Source organism: Chiloscyllium plagiosum, chromosome 23 (assembly GCF_004010195.1).
Source record: "Chiloscyllium plagiosum isolate BGI_BamShark_2017 chromosome 23, ASM401019v2, whole genome shotgun sequence".
NCBI lineage: Eukaryota > Metazoa > Chordata > Chondrichthyes > Orectolobiformes > Hemiscylliidae > Chiloscyllium > Chiloscyllium plagiosum.
Window position 1 is genome coordinate 39251525 of NC_057732.1, and position 15929 is coordinate 39267453.

The window sequence follows — 15929 nt, forward strand, 5'->3', positions numbered from 1 at the left end:
CCATACAAGGTAACGTCATTAGTAGGCCTCTAGTGAGGCACTGGTGTTATGACTCTCTCTTTCTATTTATGTTTAGGTAACCTAAATACATAAAGTGGGTGATAACACCAGTGCTTGACCAGAAGCTCAGTAATGTTACCTAGTATGGTGACACAACTTCTGAAAATGAGCCTTTCAGCTCAGCGAGCAAACTTACATCCGTAGGGAGCGGTATTAGTTCTGGTTTTGGGTCTGGGTGGGATGCTCTTCCGAGGGTCAGTACAGACTCTATGGACTGAATGGCCTCTTCCATGAAATACAGGGAACAACATGGAGCAACTTATTCCAATTGGTTGTCAGCTTTTTGTCCCAGAAAGCATGTAATGATGACACCGATTACACCTGTTATTGATGATGAACTGCACTGATAAAAGACAGCTACGTAAGTAATCCAAAGAAACATAGCCCATCAGTACCCAATTCAATTACTGTACCCATCCCCATGCACATGTTCACACAGGCATGGACTGAAAAATAGTGTCCTATGCAGGAGAACACACAGATACTTGCACATACCCAAGCATCTATAAGCTTCATCTTGCACACGTGAAATCTAACTCCCCTGCCTCACCCCACTGCCTCCAACGCTTGATCCCATTATAACAGTGCAAAAGGATAGTGAGGACATTCTGCCCCATTTGATAGGAAGCTCAGATGTCTGTCATCTAAATTCATTGGATCATTTAAATAAACTGCATCTATTATTTTGCTAATATCCATAGTGGGTACTGTCGAAATCCCTTCTTGCAATGTTTACAAGTTGTATCAGCATGCTGAAAATAGCAGTATGCGCTTCTCCCTGTCCAAACTAAACAAGAGCACATATCATCCCTAGCTCCTTTTTGAACTGGTTATCTACTCTGACATTCACCTAAGCCTAATGTCAGGCCTAGTGCTGAAAATTAATGTCTGTCTAATCAGTTGATGCTGTCTGGAACTAAGAGAGCTTACCTATATTTTTGTATCTTTGGCTGTTCCTTATCTGAGGCTTTGGATCCAATGTACACTGGACACAACTTTTCCTAGTCAAACAGGACAAAACAATGCAGATCGTTGAGACTGCATGTCAGGATGTTCAGGCAGATTTCTCCATAGGATGATTTTTAATCCAGATTGATGATTGAGAAGGTGAATGAATGAATGAACTCTCAGACCTGGCTTCTTCCATCCTTCATTACATTCTCTCCACCACTTCCTGGCTCCTCTCCTGATAGTGACTGGTTCTGGTGAATAGACTGACAGGCTCTGGTTCAACTCTGCCACTTACTTTGGATCTGGAGAGGTTCAGGTCAGGGAGGGAAGAGAATGGGAGATCAGAAAACTTCAAGTGAGACAGACCCTGTAAAATCTGGCAATCTTGTGAGTATGAACTTCCTGTCAATGCTCATGACCTATTTGACTCTGGTGAGTATCACAGCCACCTTGATCTCAGCCAATTTGGATCTGAGTGAAAGGACAGCATTTGCCTCGCCTTTGAACCTGCCGGTCAGCTATGTTCAATTTTAGAGGTTGAACAACTTTGTTTTGTTTTAATAATTGATCCTGATCCATGTCACTCCTTAAGAGCTCCACAACAGTATAGACACAATGATCCTGCTGCAAATCCCCCTGTTGATGCACTCTGATTCAGGCTTGATGGTGAACAAAGAGGGTACAGACTGTAAACCATGCTATTGCACAGTGGAAATTGCATGCCAATTGCAGCAATGTGCTGAGAATAGAAAAAAGTGAAAGCTCCTGATTTAAACCAGGACCACTAATTGCTTGAGATGCAAGGATGGATGGATGGTGCTTAATTCTCCTGCTCATTTGGAAATGAAAGCATCCCTGCTGATTCCCAGTAAGTAGAGTAAAAGATCAATGGCAAGGGAAATGTAGTCAGGCTGTTTCTCTTTTTGAGGGGGATGGCATAGAAAGGGGGGTGTTTATGTGGTGAGGGGGGCATTCTTTAATCACAGCCCCTTCCCATAGTGTGTCTCAACATTATTTCTTTATTCAACAACTTGGATTTGCCTCACGGCACCTTTTTATTATCCCAAACAATTCACCCACTTTCAAAAGGTTTGCTGATCAGAGGGCAGTGAGTTTCTGAATGCTAATAAGCTGTGGAAATGAAGCTTCAAACCTTAATGCCAGGTGTTTGCTCAGTGGGTAGCATGCCTACTTCTCAGTCCAATGGTTAAATTTAAGTGCCACTACACAGAGCCCAGTACAGGACAGGATTGCCCTTTCTGGTTGATGTAAAAGACCTACTAATGCTATTTGAAAGAAAAAAATAAGAGTTTTCATTGATGTCTTAGGTACTATTTAATCCTTCATTTAACAAACTGATTTTTGTTTCCCTTAATCATATGTAGTGAGATTCTGCAGTATGAAAACTTGCTGACACTTTTCTTGACATGATCCTTCAAACTAAGACCTTGTCTTGATATTGCATCTTCCCTGACTTTGCCACGTCCTAAAGTACTGTACTGCTGAAGAAGTGAGGTTTTTGAGTTGCATCCTTCTTGTTATTATTGACAACTTCCAAATGATTGGAGGAGAGAATCCTGGCAATTTTAGCAGAACAAGAATAAGCAAGCAGGATGGCAGTGCTGCCATTATTCCATGTGTGAACTGTTAAAATGCTTCCCTTTTTAGACAGTATGATGTCTGGTCCATTTTCCAGATGGAGTTGAAATGCAGGTTAATTTTGACCTAATTGAATGGCAGAATAGATTCAAATGGCCTCGTCCTGGTCATGAGTAATTTTAAAATTAACATGTAGGTGCAGCAAGCAATGAAAAAGATAAATGGTGCATTACATAGAACATAGAAAAATACAGCGCAGTACAGGCCGTTTGGCCCTCGATGTTGCGCCGATCCAAGCCCACCTAACCTACACTAGCCCACTATCCTCCATATGCCTATCCAATGCCTGTTTAAATGTCCATAAAGAGGGAGAGTCCACCACTGCTACTGGCAGGGCATTCCATGAACTCACGACTCGCTGAGTAAAGGATCTACCCCTACCATCTGTCCTATACCTACCACCCCTTAATATAAAGCTATGCCCCCTCGTAATAGCTGACTCCATACGTGGAAAAAGGTTCTCATTGTCCACCCTATCTAAATCCCTAATCATCTTGTACACCTCTATCAAGTCACCCCTAAACCTTCTTTTCTCCAATGAAAACAGCCCCAAGTGCCTCAGCCTTTCCTCATGCGATCTTCCTACCATACCAGGCAACATCCTGGTAAACCTCCTCTGCACCCATTCCAGTGCCTCCACATCCTTCCTATAATATGGTGACCAAAACTGCGCACAATACTCCAGATGCGGCCGCACCAGAGTCTTATACAACTGCAACATGACCTCAGGACTCCGGAACTCAATTCCTCTACCAATAAAAGTCAGTACGCCATATGCCTTCACCGCACTATTTACCTGGGTGGCAACTTTCAGAGATCTGTGTACATGGACACCAAGATCCCTCTGCTCATCCACACTACCAACTATCCGACCATTAGCCCAGTACCCCATCTTTTTGTTACTCATACCAAAGTAAATCACCTCACACTTGCCCACATTGAACTCCATTTGCCACCTTTCTGCCCAGCTCTGCAGCTTATCTATATCCCGCTGTAACCTGACACATCCTTCCTCACTGTCAACAACTCCTCAGACTTTCGTATCATCCGCAAACTTGCTCATCCAACCTTCTAGCCCCTCCTCCAGGTCATTTATAAAAATGACAAACCGCAATGGTCCCAAAACAGACCCTTGCGGAACACCACTAGGAACTGCACTCCAAGATGAACCTTTACCATCAACTACCACACTCTGTCTTCTTCCAGCCAGCCAATTCCTAATCCAAGCCTCCAACTCACCCTCAATGCCATACCTCCGTATTTTTTGCAGTAGCCTACCATGGGGAACCTTATCAAACGCCTTACTAAAATCCATATACATTAGCCTTCATTGCAGAGGTTTTATGTGCAGAAGTAAAGATATCTTACTGTTGTATAGAGCCTTAGTGAGACCTCACCTGGAACAACGCTCAGAACACATGGGAGGTAGTGAGCAGATTTGCTCCTGAATCCCCAAATTACTCCGAAAAAGTCACTCTCAGGCCTGACCCATTAGAGGTTGACGCCATAGTGCAGAAATATGAGGAGCTGCCTCTCTAACCACAGCTTGGATTTCTTCCATGCTTGCAATTGATATGGTCATTAGTGAGTCCCGTTTGCTGGAAACCACTAGCTAGTGGGATGAGACAAGGTCCATGAGCAGGGGAGCTGAGAGCTAGGAGGAAAAGTATCTGCCTAGAGTTACCATTGGCTAGAATGCAGGGCCTTTTGCTGAGTGTGGGAGTTTCATCTCCTGGGTCCCAGGTTGGGACATTCTGCCAGAGGAGGGTAGGGTTGGGAATGAGAAGGAGGCTTCAAGAGATTGGAGAAGGAGGCTGCAAAGAGATGAATGTAGCGAAGGATGTTAAGAGAGAGAGACTGTAAAGGGGGAAGAGTAGTTTTACACCTACCAACAAAAGAATACGCAACCAACTGAAATCCAAAGAAACTTCAAATCAGCAAATAATAAATTATTTGCAAATGAATGTGGAATCCCCTGTTTAGGGCAGTGTATGTTTAAAAAGTACTATATTGGGTATGGTGGAAGGAATCTAGTACCCTAATGTAATGAACACTCTCAATTGCTAAATTTAAATCTGCAATTGAGATCTAAGATGCACTATATATAGTTGTAACAGCTCATTTAAAATGTTGCAACTTTGTATAAGTGGGATGGAAACTCGTTAGCTGTAAATTCACCAGTCTGAAAGGTGTGTTCAGAATGATGACCTTTTCAGTATAGAAGTGAAGTTATTTTTTGAAACCGAATTTCTAACTTCTGTCTGTTATTTGTACCAATTTAAATGCGTGGCATCTATATGAAATTAATGTTTTCCTTGTGCTGTGGCTTAAAGTTTTTAATAGAGACTTGGTGCTTTAGGATATTAATGAATTATTTTAATTCTGCTTGCATAAGAGTCCAAATACCTCTGTCAACATATCCAGAAGGCATTGTTACAACATAACTGCATCACCTAAGAGAAATTTAGGGTTTAAAAAAAAAAGTAGCCCCTGAAAACCTAAAACTTACCCTCAAAAATCTTGACGCCCCCAAAAGCGAAAAATATTTTGACTCTTGATGTGGAGTCTTGAGTACGGTTTTCTACCCTTTATTGAGGAAAGAATATGCTTGCCATAGAAGAAGTACAGTGGATGTTCACCAGATGAATCCCTAGCTCTGCATAATTATCTTATGAGGAGAGAACCAGGAGAGTGAGTCGATATTCCTTAGACTTTTGCTGCAGTTGTACAGGGCCTTGGTAAAGCCACATCTGGAGCATTGTGTACTTCTGGTCACCTTTATCTGAGAAAGGGTGTCTGGCTATGGAGAGAGTGCATTTAAGGTTTATCAGACTGATTCTTGGGAAGGCAGGACTGACTTATGGAGAGAAATTGGATCAGTTCAGACTGAGAGGGGATCTCATGGAAACTATTAAATTCTAGCAAGACTTTATAGGGTAAATGCAGGAAGGATGTTCCAAATGACCAGGGAGTCCAGAGCCAGGGTCTCCGTTTAAGGATATGCAGTAGGCCATTTTGGACAGAGCCGAGAAGAAATTTCTTCAGCAATGAGCCTGTGGAATTCTCTAAGGAAAGCATTTGAGACTAAAACATTGAATGTTTTCACGAAGTAGTTAGATATAGTTCTTGGGGATCAAAGAGCATGACAAGAAAGCAGGAACAGGGTACTTAGTTGGATGAATGCACGTGATTATATTGAATAGTGGAGGATACACAAAGAGCTGAATGGCCTTCTCCTGCTCCTGTTTTCTATGTTTCTATTAATTTTGGAAGAATGAGGGGTGACTTCTTTGAAACTGCAAAATATTGAATATGGTGGATATAGTTGACACTTTTCACCTGTCTGATCCTAAAACTAGTGGGCATAAATAATCTCAGAATAAGGAGTCAATCATAAAAGACTTGACCGAGGAGGAATTTCTTCACAGACCATGGCAAATATTTGGATCCTCTGTGCCAGAGAGCTGTGAAAGCTCAATCATTGAGCAGGTTCAAGACGGAAGTGGCTAGGTTTCTGAGACTAAGGGATATCATGATAGACGTTGGGCCGTGATTGAATAAAACAGCAGGACAGATTTGATGGGCTGAATAGCCTACTGCTGTTCTTATGTTTCTAAGAATGATACTTGAAATCCATGTGTTGCTTCCTAGTTAGTTAGATCTGGGATGATAGGCAAACAAGCCTTACTGCAAATTATATAGGCAGCAGAGAGAGTTTTGAATGGTCTCAAAAGTCTATGGAAGAATAGAAGCCAGCCACGAATACACTAAAGTAGTCCACTCACTAGAAATAAAGCAGTGGAGGAGGATTTCAACAGCAGATAAACTGTTAGGCAATATTATGTATTGGTGTAGAAATATGGTCTGAAACTGATTTTGGGGTCAACTGCGACCTCCAGGCTGAGAACCGTCTTGTTCAGCTTTGGATATTTGCTAGAGAGAGAGAGAGATGGAGACAGTAGCTTTAATGGCGTTGCTGGTTGGCACTGAAGTTAGTGGTCTTCCCAGTATTTTATTAGGGAGAAATTTGTGTTCATATAGTATTGAATGTTAGATGAGCATTCTGAAAATGTAGAGGTAGAGATGGTAGTTCAGTGAGATAGGGGTTGGTGACTGGGACCTGGGGAGAATTAGTGAATGTGTAGAAACTGATGCTATGCTTTTGGATGGTGTCCACCCAGGGGCATGTAGGTGAGGGTGTCAAATATTAATCCTTGAGGGACATGAAGGTTAGTAACCAAATACCCTATTAGGTCAAGAAGCTGGAATTAAAAAGAAGTTTACAATAAATCTTTGTGTGAGAAGAAACTTCCAAGCACAACAAATCTATCCGGCTTTTGCACCATTCCTTCTCTTACTCCAGGTATTACTGTGCTTTACCTTCAAAATGTCTCTTCATGCTTTTGATAGAATGGAACAAAATCATAAATTACTGGAAAAACTCAGCAGGTCTGGCAGCATTTATGGAGAGAAAGCAAACTTAACATTTCTGCTCCAGTGACCCTTCTGCAAAACTGAATGGGGCTTCGAAAAATTTGGTATATTTGCTAGAGAAGGAGTGGGGTGTGGATGCTGATTTCCAGCATCTGCGTTTCTTTTTTTTTTTGGATGGAAAAGAGCATTGAGTTCAAAATCCAGACTGACACTCCAGTGCTGTACTGAGGGCATTGTTTTGTTGTCTCGGGTATTGTCGTTCAGATGTATGAGGACCTGACTCTCTTCTCAGGCGAACTGTGGCATTGGTTTGAAGGATAGGAAGATTTCCCTGTATCTGAGCTACTATTTATTTTTTGGCTGATCCCTAAAGCAGATTGTCTGGTCATTCAACATAATACTGTTTGTGGCACCTTACTATATGTAAATTGGCTGCTACTTTTCCTTCCATTGCAACAGTGACCATGCAAAATTACACATTGAAAATCCTGGAAGTACAGGTCATGCAGCAAATATGGTCACTGCATGTTTCAGATCTGAAAAAGAATGTTTCAGATCTGTGACTTTTCATAGGAAACTGTTACACATTGAAGGGCATTAAAAAGTCAGAGTCACACATCATTGAAACAAACCTTTCAATCCAACCATGTTCCCAAACTAAACTAGTCCCACCTGCATGCGCTTGGCCCATTTCCCTACAAACCTTTCTTATTCATGAACTTTTCCAAATATCTTTTAAATGGTGCAACTGCACCTGCATCTGCCACTTGTCTGGCAGTTAATTCCACACATGAGCCACCAAAATGTAATACCTCACATTCATTCATATTAAACTCCATCTGCTACTCCTTACCCATTAACCCAATCGATCAACATTTCTTAATATCTTCGATAACTTTCTTCACTGTCTACCACGCCACCAATTTTGGTGTCCTCTGCAAACTTACTAACCATGCCTCCTAAATGGATGTAGGTTTGCTCGCTGAGCTGGAAGGTTCATTTCCTGACGTTTCTAGAGCCTCCAGAGGCCCATTGAAGATGCTACCTAGTAGGGTGATGAAACATCAGGAAATGAACCTTCCAGCTCAGCGAGCAAACCTACATCCAGAATCTCAACCTGAGCTACAAATCTTCTCAAAACTCACTAATGCATCCTATATTTTCATCCAAATCATTTATATAAAATTACAAACAAAAGTAGACCCAGTACTGATCCCTGTGGATTACTGTTGGTCACAGGCCTCTTGTCCAAAAAACAAGCCTCCACGACAACTCTGTCTCCTACCATAAAGCATTAGTTATTGTCTTAGCTTTGACTGTGAAACAGATGTAGCTGTGGTGCCCAGATGTGGTTTGAGTGTTGTACATTTTCCAAAGGAAAATAAGCATTGTTTTTGAGAAACATTTTAAGCTCTACACCAAAACTGGGAGATTCTATCCAATTAATTCAGCCTCCAGCCAGGAGCGTCCTCTGATGCAGCCCAGCTCTGCACACCTATTGCTGCTTCTGATCTTAATATGGAAAATCTATCTAATGGCCAGCATGTTCCACTGTCTCTCATTTCAGCCTGATTCAATTCACCATGCTTCCTGAACTCTCAAATCAAGGCTGTCTGCATAAGACAACACATTGATTTCTGAGTTAAGGCCACCATACTTAAAAGCACCCTGACATTCACAGGAATTCTTCAAGATTTGCAATCAATGCATTTTGTTTTAAGGTGCTCATACTGTTTATTTTGGTGAAATACACACATTTTCTATAAAACTCTGCATACAACATAGTAAGTTTAAAAATCACACAACACCAGGTTATAGTCCAACAGGTTTATTTGGAAGCAGTAACTTCGTTAGGTGGTTGTGGACTATAAGATTGTAAGAATTTATAGCAAAAGTTTACAGTGTGACGTAACTGAAATTATATATTGAAAAAGACCTGGATTGTTAAGTCTCTCATCTTTTAGAATGGGCATGTTGGTTTCAGTTCTTTCATATGTAAATCGCAAAACTTTTTTTAAAGGTTACATTCTCAAGTGAACCTGTTGGACTATAACCTGGTGTTGTGATTTTTAACTTTGTTACATCCCAGTTCAACACCGGCATCTCCAAATCATCACTACATAGTAAATGCAACTCCTATGTGCGTATTTACTTGAACATTTACAGTCATTCAGTTACTAAGGAAGCAAGCCAGACACCACAATCAAAAGATAGTCTCACATTCTGTATCTTTCCAACAAAGCTACAATTGCTGCCTGTAGAATACTTCATTTTCTTTTGCATTCCTCATTAAAGTAATTTTGAAATTTCTTTTTGCTTTCCCAATTGATAGATTTCCCTGTCACTTCAATGGATGACTATTCAGAAAAAAAGAAACTAGTTTTCTCTAGATTGATGTTATCCCAAATGTGACATTAGATCAAGTCTTGTTTGAATAGACAAATTACAAATACTGCATATGAAAGTAGTGTTGATGGGATGACTCGAGGCACTGTATTTGTGCTGCCCTCACTTGTTCTGAAGACATGACTGTTTTCCTCAATTGTTGAAATTGCTTGATGATAGAGACTTGACATTGAACAATGCCAATGGAGCTTTCTCACCATCTCTGTGAACCAACTTGGAAGCTCCAAGGTTGGCTTTCAAATCTTGATTATATCCTATGGTCCAGTTTGCTGTATTGGCTGTGCAGTATTGGCTTTGGTGTCTGAGAATGTTCCATGAACCATGTGGCTCACATAGCAATGCTGAGATCTGATGAATATGCTTTTGGTGTATGTAACACTTTGCAAAAACCCCTGAGTTAAGAATTTTGTGCTTGTTACAAACCAACAGTGAAAATAAAGTGCTTACAATTACTCTGATGCTGGTATTGCGTCTAAGTCTCAAACGCCTAAGAAGTGATGCAAGTACCATTGCCTGATCTCTGTTCTGAAACAAACTCGATGCTCTTTCCAAAGTCTGAATGACCCTGTGAAACACCTGAGCCTGTTTTTGTAAAGTGAACTTTCCTAATTACATGCAGAGAACATTTGACAGGGAAAGAGATTTTGGACAAACCAATGATTGCTGACATCATGGTTCACTCGAATACCTTCTACCTTTCTTCTCCCAATCTAACATCATAACTATTTATTTCATTCTTTTTCATCTGCTTGTTTCGCTTCCCTTGAAATATATCTATTGTTGGCTTAACCACTTCCCACAGCAGCAAGTTACAAATTCTTGCCACTCTTTAGGGTAAAGAAGTTTTTGAGTTCTTTCCAAAATGCTTTATATTCCACTTTCTCCTTCTATTCTTTAACAATATGTTTATAGTGTGTGCCTTTGTTTTTCTTTATTTCACTAGTTGTGTTTTCTCTTTTATTCATCCTGATACATCATTACTGGGTAGATGGTTTGATATCTAGCTGCATGAGAGATTTAAGATAACTGATGAAAAATTTGGTCAAAGAGGTCAGTTTTCAGCTGCATCATAAATGGAAGAAGTCAAGAGAGGTAGGGGGAAGAAGTTTCAAACCTTTGATGCTTGACCGCTTGTTACAAGCGCATATGGAGGGATCAAAAAAAAAAGGGATCTACTGGAGACTAGAAAAAGTAAAGCTACCATTGTGCTAACAGACCAAATGCTGCCCTCTCATTAGAGAGAGACATGACTGGTGGTGGTTTAGTCTAAGGGTAACTATGCCTCAGGCAGTGCATTTGGGTTTTCCAGGGTTTTTAGAGCTGGAGGTAACTTACATAGGTAGGGAGGGTAGGTACAATACTGATTAGATGCAGAATAATATATAGAATCATTTTAAATGTATAAGTCAGTAAAACTGACAAGTGGTACATAATATGAAATTTTGGGAAAGATTGAAATATATGGCTATCTATATGTATGTTAATTTGTGGATATTTATCAGCAGATTAGCACTTCCATTCCTACTCTTGAAACATGTTGTTTACTTCTCTAGTTACATGAATAGTTCAGTTTTTTTTTCATTTGCTGTCCCAAATTTTTTCATTGTAAGCAACCATTTAGAGGTTGCACTGGCTCTCCTGAACACTGCCCCATTCGACACTCAAAGCAGGTAAAACATGAAGGTGAGAATAAAGCACCCACTCCACTTTCATCAAGGTGTTTCACACAGATTAGATTCTCAGGAAAGATTTTGCGGTCCCCACTTTCATTTCCTCTTTGTAGTGACCTTGGACAGCTTCTTAGACGCTACAGCTACCTTTTATGGGTAAACTGTTCTTTTGCAGTAGAAGTGGTCATTGTATGTGCCTGACAGAGACCCAGACTGCTGTGTTGACTAACCAGATTGGGACATGTTGTACGCAAATACTCAGCTCCAGGTTTTTTTGTAGATTCATCTTACTGTTCCTGTGATGTTTTTTGGGCAAGTACCTATGCCAGAATCATAACTTTTCTACTGGTTTCATTTCCTTATTTCTAAAAGAACTTTGGGTTTAAAATTTAAGCTTTTGCAATCGTATTACTGATTTACAAAGGAAATAGTCAATGTTAGCTAAGGAGTCATGAGTTGATCATATGGAATATTGTCATTGCGTTACCCAATGTCTGTGTGTGGTTGTTGACAAGAACATGATGTTTTCAAAATTAAGATTAACAGATATTTTGGGATTGAGGATAGATTGAAAACAGATAAATGGGGTGGGTACAATTCAGTTGTGATCTAAATGAATGATGAATGTTAATATCATAAGTAATTAAGATTAGAAGAGAAACAAGTGGTGGTTGTTAATTGATCAATTGATTACCATGACCCAGCTGGGAAGAGTGAGAGTCAAAAAGTGTAGCACTGGAAAAGCACAGCAGGACAGACAGCATCCGAGGAGCAAGAGAGACGACATTTTGGGTATAAGCCCTTCATCAGGAAGGACTTATGCCTGAAACTTCAATTCTACTGCTGCTTGGATGCTGCCTAACCTGCTGTTTTCGATTCTGATTCTCCAGCATCTGCAGTCCTAACTTTCTCCCAGGTGCATAGAGTGTACTGCACTGGAATCAAATTTCACTACTTTATGAGCCATCACAAATGTATAAATGACCAATTGAATCACCAAGATGGTAACGTTACCTGAACTGGACTGCTATCCAAAACAAAAGGAACTTGCCAAATTCCATCAATAATCAAAAACACTTGTTAAATGATAGGTTTATTCAAAGTAAACAATTGGTAAAATGAATTACTAGCCACTATTGTGCAAGTTTAAACTGTAGCCCTATAAAGCCAAACACATGCTTCTTCATTTACAAATAGAACCGATGAGGTAGATAACTCTGCAGGAATGTCTTGAGTGGAAAATGTAATTAAAAAGAACAAACCATAGCACTGGAATGAGATGGTTCAGTTAGAATCATAGAATCCCTACAGAGTGGAAGCAGGCCATTTGGCCCATTGAGTCCACTTTGACCCTCATCCAGACCTGCCCCTTTACTCTTAATTCTGTAAGCCTGCATTTCCTATGGCCAATCCATCTAGCTCGCATATCCCTGGGCACTACGGGCAATTTAGCATGGCCAATTCACCTCACCTTAAGATCTTTTGGATTGTAGGAGGAAACTATAGCACCCAGAGGAAACTCACGCAGACACAGGGAGAATGTGCAAACTCCACACAGTCACTTGAGGTTGGAATTGAATCCAGGACTGTGCTGATGTGAGGCAACAGTGCTAGCCACTGAGCCACTGTGCTGCTTATTTTGATTTTAGTTTTTGGAGATGATATAATGTCTGTTGCAGAGCAATGGAAAATCCTCAAATCTGTCACTGCTGAATTGGTAATGGGTCTTTGCTTGAGTTAGGACCACTTCTGTTCAGTCTCCTTGAGTTTCTTCCCCATTTTGCTTGCAGGATTTCAGGAGGTCTGAGCTCAACTGCCTCCCTTCTCGGTTCTGTGACAAACTATAACTTAAAAATTGTAAAATCTATTGCGTGACAGCTTTTTAACCAGCTTGTGTCTCAAGGTATTGAATGCAGCTTCTGCACAAGTTACATGATCTATTGTAACCAATAAGTGAACACCACACCATTCATACAGAGGATTGTATTTGGAATTCCTTTAGGGAAGAATAACTGAGGCAAGATGTAAAGTGTTAAGATTCCATTTTCCCATAAATGTTCTGTGAAGCTGATCCTTCTATCTACTTTTGTTTACTATTGATCATATGTACATGAATTACATCCTTATCAAAGGGGAAAAAACATCAAGATATGGCATTGGTACTGTCACTTCAAACACAAGCAGGATGAGGTGCAAAGTATCTTCAGAGAGATACTAATCAATTAGACACTGAGAAAGGTTTAGAACGTAAGAACCACGATCAGGAGTAGGCCATCTGGTCCTTCAAGCCCACTCCACCATTCAATAGAATCATGGCTAGTCTTTTTGTGGCCTCACTCCTCTTACGCATCCTCTCACCATAACCCTGAATTCGTTTACTGTTCAAAAACATTATCTATCTTAGAATCATAGAGATGTGCAGCATGGAAACAGACCCTTCAGTCCAACCCGTCCATGCCGACCAGATATCCCAACCCAATCTAGTCCCACCTGCCAGCACCCAGCCCATATACCTCCAAACCCTTGCTATTCATATACCAATCCAGCTTTAAAAACATTCAATCAGGAAGCCTCAACTAATTCACTGAGCAAAGATTCATAACCCTTTGGGTGAGGAAGTTCCTCCTCAATTAAGTCCTAAATCTGCTCCCCCCTAATTTTGAGGCTATGCCCTCTTGTTCTAGTTTCACCTACCAAGGGAAACATCCTCCTTGTTTCTATCTTATCTATTCCCTTCCTAATTTTGCAAGTTTCTATAAGATTCCCCTCATTCTTCTAAATTCCAATGAATATAATCCCAGTCTACTCAGTTTGTCCTCATAAGCCAATCCTTTCAACTCCAGAATCAACCTAGTGAATCTCCTCTGCAACCCCTCTACTGCAAATGCATCTTTCTCAAGTAAGGAGACCAAAACTGCGCACAACTCCCAGGTGTGGCCTCACCAGCATCCTCTACAGCTGTAACATAACCTCCCTGCTTTTAAACTCAATCCCTCATGTAATGAAAGACAAAATTCCTTTTGCCCTTCCAATCAGCTGCTGCACCTACAAACCAACCTTCTGTGATTCGCACTCAGGGACAGCCAGGTCCCTCTGCACAACAGCATACTGCAACTTTTCACTGTTCAAATAATAGTCCTCTTTTACTTTTATTTTTATGAGAATGGATGACTTTGCAATTATCAACATTGCACTCCATCTGCCAGACCTTTGCCCACCCACTTGCACTGAATGTATCCCTCTGCAAACTTTCAGAGTCCTCTGCAAACATTGCTACTCTATCACTCATCTTAGTGTCTTCTGCAAACTTTGACACACTACATATAGTCCCTAACTCCAAATCATCCATGTAAATTGTAAACAATTGCAGCCCCAATACTGATCCCTGAGGCACACCACTAGTCACTGATCAGGAATCAGAAAAGCACTCATTTAGCTCCACTCTTTGCTTCCTGTTATTTAACCAATCCTCTATCCATGCTAATACATTCCCTGCAACACCATGCATCTTTATCTTTTTGTAGCAGCTATCTGTGCAGCACTTTGTCGAATGCCTTTTGAAAATCTAGATACACCACACTTACTGGGTCTTCATTGTCCACTGCAATGTAATATTTTCATAGAATTCCAGTAAATTAGTTAAACATGACTTGCCTTTCATGAACCCATGCTGCATCTGCCCAATGTCTTGTTATTTCTTCCTTGATAGATTCAAATATTTTCCCCACTATAGAAGTTATAATTCCCCATTTTCTTTTTGTCTACCTCCTTTTTTTTTAATCATGGCATCACATTTGCTGTTTTCCAATCTGCTAGAACTGCCCCAGAGTACAGCGAATTTTGGAAAATTACCATTTGCTATTTCTCCAGCTGTCTCTTTTAGTACCCTGGGATGCATTCCATCAGAGCCAGGAGACTTGTCCACCTTAGCTCCATTAGCTTGCCCAACACTATCTCTTTCATGATAGTGATCATTTCTGGATCATTCTAGACCTACCTTAGTCCCCTTGTTGTTAATTACTGGTTATTCATATCCCCCCCACTGTGAACAGTGACACAAGATACCTGTTCAATGCCTCGGCTGTTTCCTTATTTCCCATTATTAAATCCCCCTTCTCATCCTCTAAATGACCAATGTTTACCTTAGCCACACTCTTTTTTTTTCATTTTATCTATTTGTGGAAACTTTTGCTACCTGTCTTTATATTCTAAGCTGGTTTACTCTCATAATCTATCTTAATTTTCTTTATAGCTTTTTTTTTTGTGGCTTTCTGTTGACCTTTAAAGGATAACCTATTAACATTTATGGACAAAATTTAAGTCAGAGGAAACATGGTTAGACTTGGAAAGATGTCCAGATTTGGGGCAAAGCATTACTAAGAAAGGAAAATTACAAAGAAGAGTAAGGATAATGACATTTTTTGGCAGAAGTCAAAAATGACAGAAACAACAATGACAGACTATAAGAGAAGAATTAATTTCAAACACCCAGATGTGACTCAATACAATTGCAAACAGTTCTTGGGTGCTGTGGCACCATAAGACCATAAGTCATAGGAGTGGAAATAAGGCCATGCGTCCCATCGAGTCCACTCTGCCATTCAATCATAGGTGATGAGCATTTCAACTCCACTTACCCGCATTCACCCCGTAGCCCTTAATTCGATTAGATTACATTACAGGGTGGAAACAGGCCCTTCGGCCCAACAAGTCCACACCGACCCGCGAAGCGTAACCCACCCATACCCT

The 15929-nt window shown here is 40.5% G+C and overlaps 1 protein-coding gene across 2 annotated transcripts in view; it reads left to right on the forward strand.

The window, feature by feature from the left end:
* Nucleotides 1-15929, forward strand: part of tspan33a (tetraspanin 33a) — a 46564-nt gene that overhangs the window by 9513 nt on the left and 21122 nt on the right. The gene's annotated exons all lie outside the window — the stretch shown is intronic.